Raw genomic sequence first — 19334 nt, 5'->3', positions numbered from 1 at the left:
TTAGTTAGTTACTGAATTTAGCTGATTTGGGAGCTATCAGCAGAAATCATGGCATTGTTTTAAGACTCTCCTGGTCTTGCAGACAAATAAATCAGAATTAAATGTCTTTATTTCATGAGAAATATTACCTAGTCATACACAGCCCTATGGTGTTATAGTGTTGTTCCGAGTAAGCACCCTCCTCCTGTTTTTCATTAATGTTACAAAAATAGCATGTGATCGTATGGCACAGAATTTCCCCTAAGCATCTGATAACTCACTGAACAGTTAATCTAATTCTGTGAATGCTGTTTATTATGGGAAAGCTTTGCAAATGTTTTGCATATTAAGTACCACTGAATCATTAGTGTTTATATACACATGAATCCCCTATAAAACATCACGTTTGAGCCATTGCGTTCCTCACATTGAAAATGGATCTCAACTGAGGCATCCTGGTCTATTACGTGGCCTCTCCAGCGGCCAATAGAAGCCATTTATGAACCAGCTAAAGTCATCTCCATATGGCTACAGACAATGCAGCATAGTTTTCCAGTACAGATGTAACTGCTCCAGCCTCAGAGCAATCCTCAAGCGTTTCTCATTAGCCCAAAATCATAAACAGTCAAGTTCAATCATGCAAAGATCCACATTCAACCGACGTCAGGATTTAGACATCAAAAATACCCTCGCCACACATACTGAGAAGTATTTTTTCACTTGTCTGTTGAAAATTTTGAGTGGTTAGAGTTTATTCCTGCTGTCAACTCCTGTATCTAGAGAGAATTAAATACATATTTTAATTCTGATTTTCACACTTAATGCTAAGTGTAGCTATTTGTATGAATATGGAAATAATAGGAACTATCTTATAAATGGTAGTTAAGGTGAGTGTTACCTGAACAAGGGACTAGTTCTTTTCTTCCTCTTTCTTTCCTCCCTCTCTCCTTCCCTCCTCCTCTCTCGTAAATGACTGAGCACCTGCTTTATGCCAAACACTATGGAAAACACTGGCAATACAATGGCAAAGAGGATGAGATTGCTATCCTTCCCAGAGTTCAGGGTAGAAAGGGACATAATGGAGGTGGGTGGGCAGAAGGTGGGGAAACTACAGAAGCTGAAAGACAAGCACATAATGGTAAATAACAATCCACAGCCCAGCAGAAAACATAATGAATGAGTGATAAAAATGTCAGGTGTCACTAGAAAGAAATGAGCTATCAAGCCATGAAAAGACATAATGGAATCTTAAATGCATATTACTAAGTGAAAGAAGCCAATCTGAAAAGGTTACATACTGCATGATTCTAACTCTACGGCCTTCTGGAAAAGGCAAAACTATGGAGACAGTAAAACGATCAGTGCTTGCCAGGGGTTTGGACTGGTGGGGAAGGATGAATAGATGGAGCACAGAGGATTTTTAGGGCAGTGAAAATACTATACATGATACTATAATGTTGGGTGCATGTCATTATATTTTAATTCAAACGTATAGAAAATACAAGACCAAGAGTGAACTCTAACGTAAACTATAAACCTTGGTGGATAATGATGTGTCAATGTAGGTTTATCAACTGTAAGAAATGTACCACTCTGGTGGGGTTGTTGACAATGGAGGAGGTTATGCATGAGTGGGGGCAGAGGGCATATGGGAAATCTCTGTACCCTCTCCTCAATTTTGCTGTGAACCTAACACAACTCTAAAAAAAATTAAAGTTTTTAAAATATCTGTCTGTCTGTCTATCCATCTTTCTATCTATCAGATGTAAAGTCAGCTCCAGGAATATTCTTACTGAGTTCCAATCTCCAGCTCAGTCTTTGCTTCTTAAAGTGTCAAAGTCTTGACCATCCTAGAAAAGAACCCTCGATGCATGTGTGTCCCTCTGATTCTGTTTGGCGTGTCCCTTTGTCAGGGGCAGAGGAGGCTCCATGAGCCTCTGGTGTTCCAGCATTCATCACTACAAGGTAAGTCAAGGAAGGTGGTGGGAGATCCCAAAGGAGAGGGAGCTGAAGTTAAGAGAGGGCAGGCTGACAGTAGCATTATCTGGACATTGAGGATGGCTCTGATGGACAATTTGCAAACTTCACTGACCTGAGTGAATAAACAGTGGGATGAGTTGTCAGAACAGCCTGTCTATGTCAGATATAGATAATTGTCGGATGTAAATTGTTGAAGTCCATTGTTGGATTTCAACTCAGAAGGTCATTTTGTGCTGTGAGACTTCAATATTTAACGCATAGGATAATACCAGTAAGCACCAGCAAGTCTCCAAGCAATACACCTTTTTTCTCACAGATTCTACTGCCAATGACAAAGAGTAATTTCCTCCCAGAACTACCTTTCTTTAGGAGATGGGTGTTCTCCTTATAATCTTGCTGAAGTTAAAGATATAGAGACCAGAGAAGGGAAAGTGATTTGCCTGTGTTCTCATTTGAATGCAATATAGCCCTGAATGCTGCATGGTTGGGAATCTAAGTTTAATATTTAGGTGTGAAAATCTCAAGGTTTTCTGTTCTCTTTCAAATGACGAATTATTTTTTCTCAGATACCTTGTTCAGTCTGGAAAGAAAACCAAAGAAAGGGCCAGGCATGCTGCCTTCCCGTCCAATGGTGCTCTCAGCAACTCCAAAGGAGATGCAATACCAGTTTGCCTCTCGGATCTTACAAATCAAACAGACCTCAGGGTAGGGCTCGGAAAGAATATTTTGCCCTCAATATTTCACATAGTTTTTGCAGTTCCTCCTTCTCTTCAGTTTTGTTGAACACACGTTAGCAGTAGAGAAACTCCTCCAAAACCTTATCGTAGAAGGATCTCTTCTGTTTTCATACTGGTGAACTGAATTAGAATATTCATAAGGAAATTGGAGGGCCATAGTGCTTTCCGTCCTCAACAGCCCAAATGGTCCACCTTCTCATCTCAAGCCATATAAAAACAATCATGCAAACAGCCCTGTACCTAAATCCCTGCTATATGTTAGACCATGTACATGTGTCATCTCCCCATTCCATGAGAGTTAGGCAACATTAACACCGCTTCGCAGATGAGGTAACCAAGTCACGGAGAGTTTCTGTTGCTTGTCTAAAATTACCAAAAAAAAAAAAAAAAAAAAAAAAAAAATGCCAGGACGTCATAGTCCTCCAATAGCTACCCTTCCTCTCATTTTTTTTTTTTTTTTTTTTTTTGGTGGAGGAGTTTTACCTATGACTTCTAAAACTAAGGGAAATGAGAACAACAATTGTTTCTCTTTTATACCACAGAAATGTAATGTTTCTGTCATATTATAAAATTTTCATCATAAAGCACCTTCTCTTTAATATTTCAAGTGATACAGCAGCCCCATGATTCAATTTGTGCAAGGATTGTTATTTCCATTTTATAGATGAAAAATTGAACTTATTTTTACCAGTTCACATTTTTAGCAAGAAAAGGAGTGCAGCTCTCAAGTGTAATGCTCTTTTTCCATTATCTAATATGGGAATCTCTGTCTTATTTGGATACATTTTGCTGATTTTTCCACGTTGCCTCCTCTACTTGTGGGTAAAACAGATGTCTCTATTTTGCAATCTTCACAATTGTTGGTGTCACATTGAGGAGATGGAGGTACCAAAGATAGAAAAGGGGAGAAATTTAGGAACCCTTGGGCCTTGGCTTCTCTGACAGAATGCTGCCCTGGTTCCCACCCTGCTTCTGACTATACTTTCTTTTCCATGCTAGTTCACTCTTCCTTTTTTCATGCTGTGGATATGAACATTGCTCAACATCCCTTTGTTTTGCTCTCCCATCTTTATTTTCTCATTACATTATCTCATCCACTACCCTGGCTTCAACCAACAATGTCCAACATAATCTAGCTTTACTACTCTTCCAATATCCAATCCAACTTTGTCAGCTGTTACTTCCACTTAGAGAACATCATAAACTGAAAGCCACACTCATTGCTGCTTACCCAATAAAACCTGTGTCTGATTTAATTCTTAAAATACTACTATCGTTTATCCAAATATTTAAGGAATTATGGCATTTTCTTTGTGTTCTCCTTTCGCTATTCCTCATTTGTAATCCACAATTAAATCTTGTTCTAAAGTGCTTCTAAAACGTACGTGGTAGGATATGAACATGTCGCTTATTTTAATAGGAGCAAAATTGTTTGGTGTCTCTTCCTTCTCATTGTTGTGTAAAGAGAAGAGGCTGCAGTGTTTCACCTCATTGCCTATATGAATTGGGAAATTATTCATCTTCTGCTGTCAAGAAAATATAATAAGTTCTTATTTATAATTTTCTAATTTGAATAGGCCATAACAGGATGATCACATATTCTAGTTTAACCAAGATAATTCCATTTGTATATTGTTTGTGGTGCAATTATTAACAGTGCTCTCTTTCATTTTCAATCAAGGTTCTATGTTGGTATTTAAAATATACACTTACCCTAGCCATAGCAGTTTTCTGAAAAGGAGAAGAGAAGAGAGTTTTATTGAGCAGGTGTGATGAGAGTGGAATAAGAACCTGAGACAAGTTTTCTGTGGGCTCTGTGTGGGATGTGGGCCATATTAGCCTGGATGCTGTTTCTCAATCTGATTTGCAGGCAATCTGATTTGTCTGACAAGCTTTGTATGTGGTATTTTCTTAAACTGAAATGCTCTTTCTCCTTATATTTGCATGCACTTCATTTCAGTTCTTGCTTAAAAATGAGCTTGTTAGAGAGACTATCTGTGGCCATCCTACATTAAGTAGGCATCCATTTCCATCAATCTCTACTTGTGCTGCTTGATGTTCTTAATAAAATCTATTCCTACTAGACATATTATGTGTTTATATTTTTATTTTCTGTATAGCTGCTGTATCTCTGCATTAGAATTTAAACTTTTTGAGGGAAGGGAATCTGTCTGTTTTGCCTGTTTTATTTCCTGCTATAACCTCAGTGCCTATAACAGTGTATTTCTGGCACTTTATGTATGCTCAATAAGTAGTTGTTGAATGAAGGCACTCATTCATCTTGTATAACAGATGTCAGGTTAATCTCCCAACTGTATACAGTCTGCATCAACCACCTTCTGCTCAAAGTGTTTCATCAGTTCTTCATTCCTACAGAATTATGTCTAAAGAATCTTAACCTGGGGTTTCAAACACTATGGGTAAATGGAGCAGGGCAGGAATGGACAGTACTTGTAAATATTATGTTAGGTATTCTATATATAAGAAACTAATTTACAATGTGAAGAAGATCAAGAGGGATTACATAACTTGAAAATATAATTAGTAGGAGAATGTAGGTTTAAACTGAGAAAGATCGCATGAAATGTTAATGATGACAACGACATCACAAAACAATTGAAATCTACCTAGTTTCATATCAAGAGAAGGTCTTGATAAACTAAGGCCACTGGAAAGATGATTGTATAACACCTGGCTCAATCTAAGGCATATACTGAATACTATTGACAAAAAAGTGAGACTATTTCAACAGAGCATTGGGAACCACATTACTCCAGGAGCAATGGCACAACTGGGTCTGTTTCTTTTCCCTTGAAAAGCGTTAGGGATGTAGAATAGCTGTTTTTCAAAGAATATTAGATGGATCACCACATACTAGAAGAATAGACATGGTTCGTGTAACACCAGAGAACATAAATAACTCTCATAGTTTTAAACAACCAGAATTGGAAAGATCTGAGCAACAAAATAAAGTAGTATTGGGTTATACCAAATCTATAAAATAAACATCTACGATTCTATAAATAATTGAATAAATAAATAAATGGTGGGGGCCATAGGCAAATCTCCCGGGTAGAAGAATTCAAAAACATTTATGTAGCTACCCAGCTTTCAAGGGGATAAACCATTACTCTCCATTCCCTGAGTATGGGCTGCACATATTAACTTCCTTTTAAAGAATACAGAATGGGAAAGCATCAGCAGTGATAAGTCAAATTCATAGTATACCTCCTTGATATGATGTGATCAAATGGCACTCTGCCTCTGTGGTCTTCCTACCCCAAACCCATAATCCAAGTATAACCATAAAAAAAAAATCAGGCAAATTTCAATGGAGAGACATTCTGCAAAACATCTGACCAGTTGTCCTCAAAACTGTCAAGGTCATCCAAAACAAGGAAAGCCTGAAAAATTGTCACAGCCTAGAGAAGCCTAAGGAGGCTTGATGACTAAATGTATGTAACGTCCTGAAAAAGAAAAAGAACATTATGTGAAAACTAAGAAAATCTGAAGAAAGTATGGATTTTAGTTAACACTAACATATCAATATTTGTTCAACAGCTGTAACAAATATACCATCTAACATATGATGTTAATAGTATGACTCCAAGTGCCACACACCACATGAGGTTTTCACTGCGGACACAGTGAACAACTAGCAGCTGTGGAGGCAAACTTTGTAGTATCAAGAGGGTGAGATGCTCCCTGGTTCCCACTGGAGGATGTGATTGTCTTATTTGAATTATTCCATGGCTGCAGGGAACTGAAACCCACTGCTCAGAGATAAGCAGAAGCTGCACTGGGTCCATTTAATAAAGAATGTTGTTTGGTTAGGGGACTCTACTGCAGGAACAGAGTAGGGAGGGGAAAGAACAATTAGGCCATTCAAGGCCCTCCTGGCTTCAAATGTCAAGGTAGCACCCAACATTGATTTTAGGCCTTACAGAACAGGGGAGTATTTGTTATCTCTCTGTATTATTTTCACAGCTCTTGTGTAAATATAAACCTGTTCAAAAATTAACATTTTATTTAAAATAATGAGCCATAATGATCAAGGAGAGCCCCAATATTAGAAGTGTTCAAGCTGAAAGAAAGTCTGGTTCGAATTTACAGTTGAATTAGAATTTTAAGCTCCTGTTGAAACTTGTTGATGTAAATAACTATATGACTGTGATAAGATTAATCTTATGTTATTACCTACTGGGAGGCAGAATTCTGTCATTGTTTAAAGGGCCGGCCTCTGGGTCAGAATGAATATATTTGAATACTGCAAGATCAATTATTACCTTGATGACTTTGTTAGGTTCTTTATCTTCCCTAGGCCTAAGCTGCCTCATTCGGACAATGGGTATAATAACAGTATCAATGACAATGGTTGTAATAAGTATTAAATGAAATAATCCTCAGATAATTGTCTTTCTCTGTCTACATAACTTTCTTCTTGCCTTCCTATTTAAAAAAAAATATTCTTTGTAGTAACTTCCAAATCTCTCAGTCTAACTCAACATAATTTTCAATTATATCAGCATTTCTGTCCTTCATTTGCCTGCACTTCATTCACGTTTAACTTCCGCAAATATTTTAAAATAATTATCCTATATTCTCCTATTCCCATATATGCTTTTACTAACATTCTCTCAATTTTACCTGCAGTCCATAGACAGATGAAATGTTCCAATACTCAATTCAGATGCCACCTCATTAATAAATCATTTCCTGTTATTTACAGCCAGAACAGACCACTCCCTCATCCAAGTTACTTTAGCACTCTGTTTTCACAACTCTTATTGTACTCACCACGTTACGTTTTGCATTAGAGTTATATGTAGGCTTTATTTCAACTGTTAGATGATAGACAGTAAGACAGAATCTCTGCATTTTTTCACCTGCATTTCTTTCATAGCACTGGGCAAATTTTGGGTTCTGGCTCCATACTGACATTTGGTAAATCTGAGTTAACGAAGGCAGTTATACTTCTTCAAAGTACTTTGGTTTCATATGGTCAATATCTCTGCAAAAACCATTTGGATATTTGTGAATTCTTGAGCTGATAAATGCTTAAAATTCAATCACTGTCAATTTGGCTCTAAGCCTCATTGACGCAGGATCGAGACTCAAAAGCAACATATGCCTACCAATAATTAGCTGTCATCTTCAAGCAAAAGTTACAGCAGGGGAGAGTAAGAGAAGCTAGTTGGAAAATATAATTTTGACTTTGTAGCTTACTTTTTTTGCTGCATCTTGTTGAGTCATTGTCAATTGGTGGCAACTATGAGACAGTTCTTGTAGGAATCCACCAAGCAGAAAATCTATATATTTTAATATGTTTCTCCCAGTTGTGAGGTAGCAGTCACTTAGCTGGAACATCGATTCACAAACCCAGTGCCAGTTATTTCGCTTGTCTTTTCTCAGTGCTTTTTGTGTCACATTCTCTTCGGAAATTGGGTCAAAATGGAAGATCAACATCACTGGAAGTTTTCAGATTTGTTGTTTCTGTGAAAATGTACTAATGTTGCATGGTGATACTAGCTTTTTACACAACAGCTCCTCATGTTTCTGAAAATAAAATCCTTAAAAGCATTCTCACTGTCAACTGAACTCATGAAGAGTAAAACATGGTTTCTCTATAGGTGTCTTCGGTTTATGGTCATGGAGACACACTCTATCACAAAGAGTGGAGCTTGGCCTGGCCAGTGGCAGAGTGGTTGAGTTTGTGTGCTCTGCTTTGATAGCTCAGGGTTCCTGGGTTCGGATCCTGAGTGCAGATCTACATATGCTCATAAGCCATGCTGATTCGGTGTCCCACGTACAAGATAGAGGAAGATTGGCACAGATGTTAGCTCAGGGACAATCTTCCTTCCCCACCTCTCAAAAAATAAATAAATCAAAAGTTCAAAAAAAGAGTGCAGCTAGAATTCCTCTATCATAAATAATGCAGGTAAATTGTTTCCATATACATATTTTTACCATCACCAACAGACGACCTGGACTGTCTTTGTGACATGACACTGACCAAAAAAGAAAATCTTGCTGATGACATAAACCACCACACTCAAAAACCCATAGAATCTATCACATACTAAATGGGTTAAAATATCTTAAAGGCCTTCATTGGAGTACTCTTTAGAAAATTCTCTGAGATATACCAGCCAACACTTAGCTAACGTATATTAGCTATTAACATTTCTAATAAAATAAGATTACGTATAATTTATTTATACATATAAATAAAAGTTTCCTGTATATATTAAGTATATTATATTTATATGCTTGAAAACAAAGTAAATTATACAATTTTAAATATCTTTCTGGTAGGGTCATATTTATTCCTAAAGCAATTAATGTGATTCAGTATATTTAAAATAAAGAGAAAATACTGATATAATATATGACTCCATAAATGCTGTCTTTATTTTCATACTTTTAGGTCTACATTAATGATAGTAATTTTTAACTTCATATTTAACTTTTAATTATGATGTTTCCTATAATCACCTTCAAACTCACGTTCATATGCAGAGGCATATCTCTCTTAGAGTTACAGATTTTTCACACAGGTATTGGGGGGAATCATTCCATCAAATCTATTCACTTCAGTGATCAGGAAATAGACCCTTAGAAATAAACTGACCTGTCTGAGGTCAACCTGTGCTATTGGTTTTTAGTACTATGGTCGGGTCCGTTTACCAAGAAGATGGTAAAAGTATAAAAAGAGTGGCTCAACAATGAACATAAGGATTAAAATAGTCTCACAGCAAAGCCCATACCCTGTCCTATGTTATTTTTGAGGTAATATCAGAGTCTATTTCAAATGGAATTTCAAACATTTAGGTCCTTTTGTTTCCGAGTCTGTTGAAGGCTGGAAGTAGCAAGTTCGGCTCTCGGAGTGTGAGGGATGGAGAAGGCAGAGACCACTGGGAGCAGTACAAAATGAGCTGTGACAGCACAGGAGACCAAACTGTGTAAAAATAGGAAAGATGTCTTTAAAAATCCACTTTTATGGGTTTATTCAATGGAGAAGCAAATCATCCCACACACTTTAAAAGCGCCTGGAGAGATGTGCATACGCCACTTACTACAATAATGATGGACCTAGGTATCGCGGACATAGACAGACAGACATTGCATGTATGCTTTTATAGAATGAAGGGTAGTGCTTGACAGACATCAGCAAGGGTTCTAGCCACAATAGGTGATATAAGATAAACTTCCTTATAAGGATAACTTTCAGTTATCCAGGAAGTACACTTACTGGACCACCTCCTTTCCTGACAAAGCTAGCCAGATGAGATGATAATCTGTCACATGTGTGTTTTCTGAAGGTTAAGAAATTGAATAAGAATAAATGAGTAACGACAAAAAAAAGCAAAACCTAATGTTGCCATGTGATTGAATGTGGAAGTGTTGACTAGATGTGTTCATAGAGTGTGAGCGAGCATGCATGTGTGTGTGAGAGAGACAGAGAGAGAGAGAGAAGAGTTGGGAATGTATAAGAATTGTAATTGCTGATTTTATTTTACCTACTGGATGTATATACTAGTTTAGTCTGATAGGAAAATAAGACAAACTCAAATGTGCAAATGGAATAAGGATGGTTTAGCTGGACAAACACGTGCAATATATATTCCATTATTTTATTAATTCTCTTGCATCTACTTTTCTTACCTATCTTTCACCTTCCTCTAGAAGTTCACTTTTGCAAAGGAGACTTTGCAAAAAGAATTGCCTGCATCTCTTTATAGTTTACACCAAATGTATGAGTAGATAGGGAGGATAATGACGCAACAGGTCAATATCTCCTTTGCCCATCCTCCAAAAACATTAGAAAACTGTACTGTGAAGGAAGAGAGAAGGACAATGAAGGAAGAGGGAAATGTACAAATTTATATGTGTTGTGAGATTAATTGAAAAGCCCTAACAAAGGACAGTGTGGAAGGTGGGTGTGGATTGGGGGTGTGAGGAGAAGACAGGGTGGAGCCAAAGAAAATTAGGATGTTTGGGGACTAATGAAAGCTAATTTTTAAAAGCAAGACTCAGCAAATTTATCTCAGAAACATCAATCCTTCCACCTGTTTCTGACATAGTCTTTGTATCTTATCTACTTATTTTCATGTTTGTAATGATATATTGTAAAATTTAAGATAATTTCTTTAGAAATTTATAAAGAGAAAAATTATACTTGTTAAACACTTTCAAAAACCTGGCATTTGTTTTTTCCAGGTAGAATTATATTGTAAAACGTAAGTAATAAAAAATACTAGAGTACATGGAAATACCTGAGCCATAAAGATAAATTATAAAGACTGGAGTTCTACATGTAAATGACATCATTGATAATTTCATAAGCCTGTATTTTAACTGTGTTGCACTTTACTTTTACAGGGTAATTTCATTGGGTATAGATTTTGTTTGTCCTTTCCTTGTTGAAAAAGATTAAATTAAAAAATACGTTTCAAAGCTATTAATTCTAGAGACATTCATTTATCTTTACAGACTCCTTCACTGCTATTGCAATAATATCTACCTTCCCCAAAATTCATATGTGGATTTGAGTGTATCCCCAGTCTGTCTGGGGCCAGAAGAAATTTCTTAAAAAATGTAACTAGATTATACACGTTCTGGTGTACTTTGCCAGCAGTCTGAGAACAGACAAAAGTCTAGAATGGAGCCCTTGAAATTCTGACTCAGGATTTGCAACCTCTAGCGACAGGTAGAATCTCAGAGGTAACTGGTATGAATTGGCTTGACAACACTCAGCAGCAAGAAATGTCTTGTTTCTGTATTCTTCTAACTCAATTTTCTCTTTCTTGAGCTCCAATTTTTCAGGATAGGTGGGAAGTTCAGTCTTCAGTCATCATTCAGGTTTTTCATCATCCCTCAGTTAGGTCCTAAAAGAAGGCCAGCTTGTAGGTGGGCCCAGGGGAGTGAGGAAGGTGTTTTTATCTTGGTGTTACTCAGCGTTGCCCCTTAGGTTAAGATTAAGTGTGATGCTTCACTTTCCATCAGGCTCTGCTGTCTCCAGTGCAGCAGGAGATGCCTCTCACAGTAGTTCTCCCGCTGGGAGGATTATTCACAGCAGGCCCTCACAACATTGTCAAACACATGCATTTGGGTGTACCATCTTTGAGGGCTTACCACAGCCAGTCCCATCAGAAGTCCTACCACACTTGGACCCAGGTCCACTTCATGGGGTGCAACCAGAGCAGCCTAGAGGGTCTTGCACTCTGAAGGACACTGCACTTAGAGTTTAACACTCTGTGGTTGAAGTCCTAAAATTCTTAATATTTTTATCTTTGCACTTGTGTTTTATAAGTGGAATCTGATGGGACAACAGAGCATGCACTGGGGGCATGGAGCCTCAGTTTCCAAGAGCTCCCACCTCCTACCAAAACTCTTCTCCCTCTGCTGAACAGGTTCTCAGTGCCTGTTCCCCAACCCCTTGGCACCCTGAACCCCTCCCAACTTACCCCTCCTCCCAGATCAACTACGGTGGCTACACTCCCCGAGCCTGGACTGGGGCCAGGCAAGGCATGGGAGCCAGGAGGGAGGGTTGGATGCATCCCCAGTGTATCTCCATGTGGAGCTTGGAGGTAGCTGTCTCAGCCCAAAGTAGGGAGGAAACATCTGGGACACTGGATCCAGTCAGTGTCCAGCGTGTCCCAGCACAGAGGGTGCAATCCCTTGGTGGCCACCAGTCTGCTGTAGGTGGGGTAATGGTCCTTAAGGAAGGGACCGTTATCCCTTTTCTTCCAGGTCTTAGCTTTATTCTGACCTCCCATATTCCTCATAAGTATGATTAGTCCTCTCTCTGCTTAAATATTTAATGAATTAAATTCATTATACGTTTTGATAAATTAATGAATGTTTAAGTATCTAAAAATGAGTTTAATTAATAAAGAAAATCTAGCATGCTAGTGCCTACTAAGTGTCAGGTGGAGTTGGCAGTGGGAAACAGTGGTGGCTAAATGTAGTCCTTCTGTGCAAGGTTTCAGAGACTAGTAGGAGAGACAACCAAGGGGTCAATAAACTACAGCAACATGACCATGCTTTACCAAGGTCTGTGAACATTTCTTACCTCCTGAATCCCCATACAAGAAAGAAAGTGTTTTCCGGTTCCGTAGAAAAGGAAAGACTGTCCAGGCAAGGTGAATCACGTGCACAGTCTGAAAAACACAAACACATAATAGGTCTCATCAGAAATAATTTTTCTTCAGCCTCAAACTACGTCATCTCTTTCACTGTTATTTAATAATGGTGCTCACTAGTCTCAATTCCTTACACTCTTCAGACTGGTCTATTATGTCTATTGTTCATTGATGCTCTTATATGTTATATTATTTATATATTTATTGTTATTGCCTGACTTTTATTGTCTCTATCATTTAAGGATAGTGGGTAAAATTTTGATGAGACACATTAAATAAGCTTTCAATGGTAATGATGGCAAAGCCCCAATTCCAGAAATTTCTACTGTGTCCCTGTTCAGTACATACCCTCTTTCCTTGCTCCTGAGTTGAGAGCTGTTTTGGTTTTTTATCACCACTGATTAGTTTTGCCTATTCTTGGACTTCCTATGAATGGAATCAAGCGATATTGACCTGTTTTTGTGTCTTGATTCTTTCGCTCAACATATGTTCAATGATGTTTGTCCATGCTGTTTCATATAGCAGTAGTTTGTTCAATTTTATTGAATTACAGTGTTTAATTTATAAATATACACAATTTATTTATCTATTCTCCCGTCAGTGGTTGCTTGGGCCATAGACTATGTCACTGACGCTCAAATTTTTGGCCTCCGGAACTCTTTACACTCTTGTAAATTATTAAGCCCCCCAAAGATATTTTGTATTTAATGTGTTAAAAATTAAACAGATTCCGATTTAAACTCTCTTGGGTATATACTCAGAAGTGGGGTTGCTGGAACATATTGTAGCTCTATTTTGTGTGTGTGTGTGTGTGTGAGGAAGTTTGGCCCTGAGCTAACATCTGTTGCTAATCTTCCTCTTTTTGCTTGAGAAGGATCATCACTGAGCTAACATCTGTACCAATCTTCCTCTATTTTATGTGGGATGCCACCATAGCATGGGATGACGAGCAGTGCTAGTTCTATGCCTGGGACCTGAACCTGTGAGCCCCGCATGGGGAAGGAGAGGACTCAAACTTAACCACTGTGCCACGAGCCAGCCCCTCGTAGCTCTATTTTTAATTTTTGAAGAACATTCATACTGTTTTCCACAGTGACTCTACCATTTTACGTTCCCATCAACAGCAGACAAGTGTTACAATTTTTCCACATCCTCACCAACACTTAATTATTTTTTGATTGTAGCCATCCTAACAGGTATGAGGTGATATCTCATTGTGGTTTTGATTTGCTTTTCCCTAATGGTTAAAATTGAGCACCTTTTCCTATACCTGTTGGCCATTTAGATGACTTCTTTGGAGAAATGTCTATTCAAGTCCTTTGCTTATATTTTAATCAGGTTATTTGTATTTTTGGTATTGAGTTATATGAATTCCTTATATTTTTTGGATATTAACCTCTTACAGATATTAGAAATAAGTTCTTCCATTCCATAAGTTGCTATTCCATAGGTTGCCTTTCAAGCAATTAAAACAATGCATTGTTTCCTTTGCTGTACATAAGCTTATTATATTGATGTAGTGAAACCATCTATTGTTGCTTTTGTTGCCTGTGATCATGATACAGTACACTTAAAAATTGGTTAAGAGGGTAGATCTGATGGTAAGTGCTCTCACCATAGTAAATTTTTTTATGTACTAAAATTTAATGGTTTCATCATTGCTGTTCTTAAATAATATAAATACATATTCAAAAAATAAACAGAAAAGAATGTTATATATGCACTTATTTTTTAATAACAATAATAAACCCATTAATGCTATATAGTATCATTATACACTATATGGTTATATATGTTATACATTACATACATTACATATGTAATATATGTTTTACATTACACCCATTACATATATTAGTATGATATGGGTGGAGTACTACAAAAATACACATGTGATTATTTACTGAGCTCTATATTAAATGAGAACACAATGTTCTTTACTGTATATGTTATACCTCTGAAGAAGCTAAAAAGAAAATACAAATACTAATAAATAAATGGAAAAACTGAAAATGGAGTGCTTCATCCTCAGTGTTTTCTAATATGGATGAATTCAAATGTGCTCACAATTAAAGCAAATAATCATATTAATAGTTTTGAAAGTATAAGAACTGTGAAGAAACTCATTAAAGAAGAGATGTACTATTCATTCCCTGGGTTTCAAAAGCCTGTCTTCTATTATTTATCAGATTTTATTGGGTTGGAGATAAAGAACAGTAAATGTGTAGCAATTGCCAGAGTGGTTTTATTGTTTTCAATCAGCCTTTTTTCACTTTCAGCTGCAGACAATGGTCAAAGGTTATAGTTTCAGAGGGCAGTAGATTTTCTTTCTGATCCTCTCTTCTCCTGAGTTTGATGGTTGATATACTTTGGTCATAAGGTTAAGTTTCTGTTGTATACCTATGAGACTAAATTGTGATAGAAACACTATCGATAATAAGTAGTACAAATCCTACTCTGGCTATCAGCAAATTACAAATTAGTATGAATCTAACACTTGTGTTTATTTTAGCAATATAATTCCATCAAGTGGCTGGCTCCATCCAATTTCCTTTTTTTAGGAGAGGAAAATTTTTTCCTATCCAATTAACCTATTTTTCACAGAGTTCTTGTCTTCATCTTCAAACCTCAAAGACCTGCATACTGAAAAACACAGGAATACATAGAAACAAGGAGCTCACTGTTTCATAGAAATTCTGTAATTACCTAAATATTATTATTTGATTTCTAGAAAATATTTTATTCCCACAGTTGTTATTTGTGTTTTCTAAACATGAGCGTCAGTACAAATATTGGGCTAAAGTTAATGTTTACAACGATCCATTATAATACTTAACACCTTTACAAATCCTACACACTTTCACTTTTGGTGAGGAATATTGTCACTGAGGTGACATCTGTGTCAATCTTCTTCTATTTTAAATGTGGGATGCCACCACAGTGTGGCTTGATGAGCGGTGTGTACATCCATGCCAGGGATCTGAACCCACAAACCCCAGGCTATTGAAGTGGACCACACTGAACTTAATCACTATACCACCAGGTTAGCCCAAAATCCTACGCAGTTTTTAATCCTAACTTCATTTTCAGGAAACAGAATAACAATTTAGCTGTAAGTTGCACTTAAAAGTACATTAATAAAGTTTTCCACATTTAAACATTGTACAATTGTGCAAAATAAACTTTTACAGCAGATCCTGTCATAAAGACAGTCTATTTTATTCAAAATTCTCAAAGAAAAAAAATGAAAGCCATAAGAGAGGAGAGAAGAAAACTATTAGAATCACAGGAATTTGAAGATAAAAGGAGCTTTGAGATTAGGTAGAATGTAATTTACCTTTAAAGGCAATTTTTTTAATGTATAAATATATATGAATGCAGAACCATTATTGGGAAGTTCCCCTGTCTCTGGATTAATTTAGGGCAAGCTTCATAACATTTCTGGAAAAAATAGTTCTCTGCTTAGTTGCATTTACAAAACAGAGTTCTTTTTATAATAAAATAATAAATACATCTAGCCTAGGATAACCAAAACTATGATAATGAAAACTTCAAAGCCATTTACAACGTCTTTCTTTTACAAGCTCTGGGCCGCATAAACTGGCCACTCGGGAGCTGGTCACTTGGGGATTGAGTCAGCTCATCTTTTCTCTTCTTCACCCTGCTAACCCCACTCCCACCAGCTTGATAACTGTGATTGCTATCCCTTAGAAGTCATAGCAGGGGGGATGGTAGTGACCTAGCAACACATTCTTTGGAGCTAGTGGTGTTCAAATTAGATTTTTTCTAATAGCCTGTTTTCATCAATTCTTTACAGATGCCCCATTCTCTTGTTGATGGCTCATTTGAAGAGAAAGATATATTCTCCTTTAGCTGGAAGCTTTTAGCTCAGTCTCTGGGAATCAAGTAGCCACTTTTGGTGCATCTCAAGGTTGCCCTGTTGGACAAGATCTCACATTTGTTCTATGAGAAATACTTCTACACTCTTCACCCAAACACTGAGTATGCAATTCAATGCGTTAGCAATTCCATCTTACTCCAGGCTCAGGGAACCTAATCAGAGAATCATTCATTCAGCACACTGTGACCCTAAAACCACAGAGAAGACATTTAAGTGCTTCAAGTTTCTCATTTGACTTAAGGTGAAGGGAGAAATAGTCATTATCCCTTTCTATTTGGATAATGAGGCGAATCTTACAGCACACCAACAACTAACTCCAAAAATCTCCTAACCTACCTCAAGGCTTTTCCTGGCTTCTCAAAATTCTTTTATAGGCAGAAATTATACGAAAATCTTAGAGTAAACATCTAAATTTCTTCGCTCTTTTATGTAAGTATTACTCGGTGGTATGACATCTCACATTTGAAACAGTTGGATTCAACCAACATTGACAATCATAGAGTTTCTTTTAATGTTCTCTTATATGTGATAGTCTTTATGACCCAGTTTCAGATGATATCCCACAATTTTCAACAATCAATGGCTGTCACACTTCCTATGTAGTACATGCTGAATATTTTGTGACTTTGACCTTACCCCTCTTGAAACTATGAAAGGTAACAAGTCTGTAAGCTGGAAGAGCTCATATTCAGAATGAGTTTAGATGGGCTTGTCAGTGAATTGTGCTTTATTTCTGCCTAATAGTGGAGGGGTGCTGTGGTAGGCACAATAATGTCCCCCCCCCCCAAAGTTGTTCATGTCCTAATCCACAAAGACTGTAACTATGTCACCTTACATGGAAAATGGACTTTGCAAATGTGATTAATTTAATGATCTTGACACGGAAAGAGTATTCTGGATTTTCCTAGTGGGCATAATGTAATCACAAGTTTCCTTATAAGGAAATGAGGGAAGAAGGAGGGTCAGAGAAGATGTGATGTCAGAAACAGAGTCAGAGAAAGAGAAAGAGAGAGAGGTTTGACAAGGCTACATTGCTGGCTTTGATGAAGGGAATGGGCAATGATCCAAGGAATGCAGACAACCTCTGGAGGGTAGAAAAGGCAAGCAAATGGATTTTCCCCCAAAGCTGCCAGAGACAACAGAGCCCTGACAACCAATTTTGGTCTTCTGCTTTCTAAAACTACAAGAGAATAGATTTCTATTGTTTCAGCCACTAAATTTGTGGTAGTTTGTTAAGGCAGCAACAGACATCTAATCCAGTACATACTCTTCACCCTCAGCCAATGAAGAAGGTACTTAAAAGATCAATTCATTTGGCTCAATATCAGTCTCCTAGAATTTCAGCACCCTAGATACTGGTAATTGATTCAAGTGTTAATGGTCTAATTCAAATAGGGTGAGGCAAAGTCAAGAATGTGACATTGGGCATGAGATGAGCATCCAAGAACACACGAATATTTTCCACGAGGCAGATACAGAATTCTTAGAAGGTCATTCACCATGAGCTGTTTTGAAAAGTATACTTGTGAAAGGGCTTCCTACCAAGGATGACGAGATCTTAGAGCAGAAACTGGAGATGAAGTTTGTCAGCTACAGAAGTGGAAATTGAGGAAGTGCTAAGGTGCCAGTTGAGTAAGGCATCTCCCTTGTTGGACAATTTCATTTGGAAACCTGAGCATGGCACGTCAGGGGGATATCTGAGCAACCATAAAGTCATCTCACGTGAGAAAGGGTCAACTTGCAATGCCACCACCCGCCCAACACACACACGTTCTGCAACATTAAAACTCTATATAAAGACTATATAACTCTATACAAAAAAGCAAGAACTTTTCTTCACAGTACCTTTCCTTTTTCTCTATCTTTCCAACCATGGAGGCCTAAGGCCTAGCCAAGAACAGCTAATGAGTGGAAGAGGAGGTAAAGCATAAAATGCAAAGAAAAAGAGAAAGCTAACTAAGAGGGCTTTTCATTGCGTGTTTCCTATTTTGAACCAGGTCTGGGTTATAGCAGGGCAGAAGCTTTAAACTGGAAGAGAAATATTTGATATTGGACAAGATTGGAGTGTTTTATTATCTAGAAGTGACTGATACATTGAATAAACCTCCCTTAGACTTCATCCAGATCTAGAGAGAGAGTCTACAGAGAGGTCTGTGGAGACAGACATGAGGAATCGTGAAGTTGCTTTCTGCTTGCAACATACTCACTTCAGCTTGTTATATACACTCAAGAATAACATAGAAGGGGTTTTTTTAATGTAAAAGCACAGGTACTGTATAAAGACCATGCCTCTTTTACTCCAAAGCATGGAGACAAGATTTCAATTGTCCGGATAATTTAGCATAATCACATGTTCTCCTAGGGAGAATTAACTTAAGATTATTGACAGGTGTTTCTGTCATTGAAGAGGCTGGGTGGTAGTCAGAGCTGCCCACTTTTGCCTAGGAGGGTCATCTGTTAGGAAATAAAAGGGGCTGCTTAGACAAGATACAGAGGGAGCAGTCCATACTTGTTTAGGCAGCCCACTAGCCAGAAGCAGAAACCCACAGTGAATCTCACACAGGGACACAGGAGTGACTCCCCTCACGCTTC

At 37.5% G+C, this 19334-nt stretch overlaps 1 long non-coding RNA gene across 1 annotated transcript in view; it reads right to left on the bottom strand.

The window, feature by feature from the left end:
• Positions 1 to 12771: 12771 nt before the first annotated feature.
• Positions 12772 to 19334, bottom strand: part of LOC139080078 (uncharacterized) — a 136758-nt gene continuing 130195 nt past the window's right edge. The window contains exon 3 of the long non-coding RNA XR_011534238.1: positions 12772 to 12859. This is a non-coding gene — a long non-coding RNA (uncharacterized lncRNA). The remainder of the gene's footprint in view (positions 12860 to 19334) is intronic.

The sequence above is a fragment of the Equus przewalskii genome, chromosome 28 (assembly GCF_037783145.1).
Source record: "Equus przewalskii isolate Varuska chromosome 28, EquPr2, whole genome shotgun sequence".
In the NCBI taxonomy this organism is placed as follows: Eukaryota; Metazoa; Chordata; class Mammalia; order Perissodactyla; family Equidae; genus Equus; species Equus przewalskii.
The sequence above is the reverse complement of the archived record's forward strand: the minus strand, read 5'-3'. Positions and strand labels throughout refer to the sequence as shown.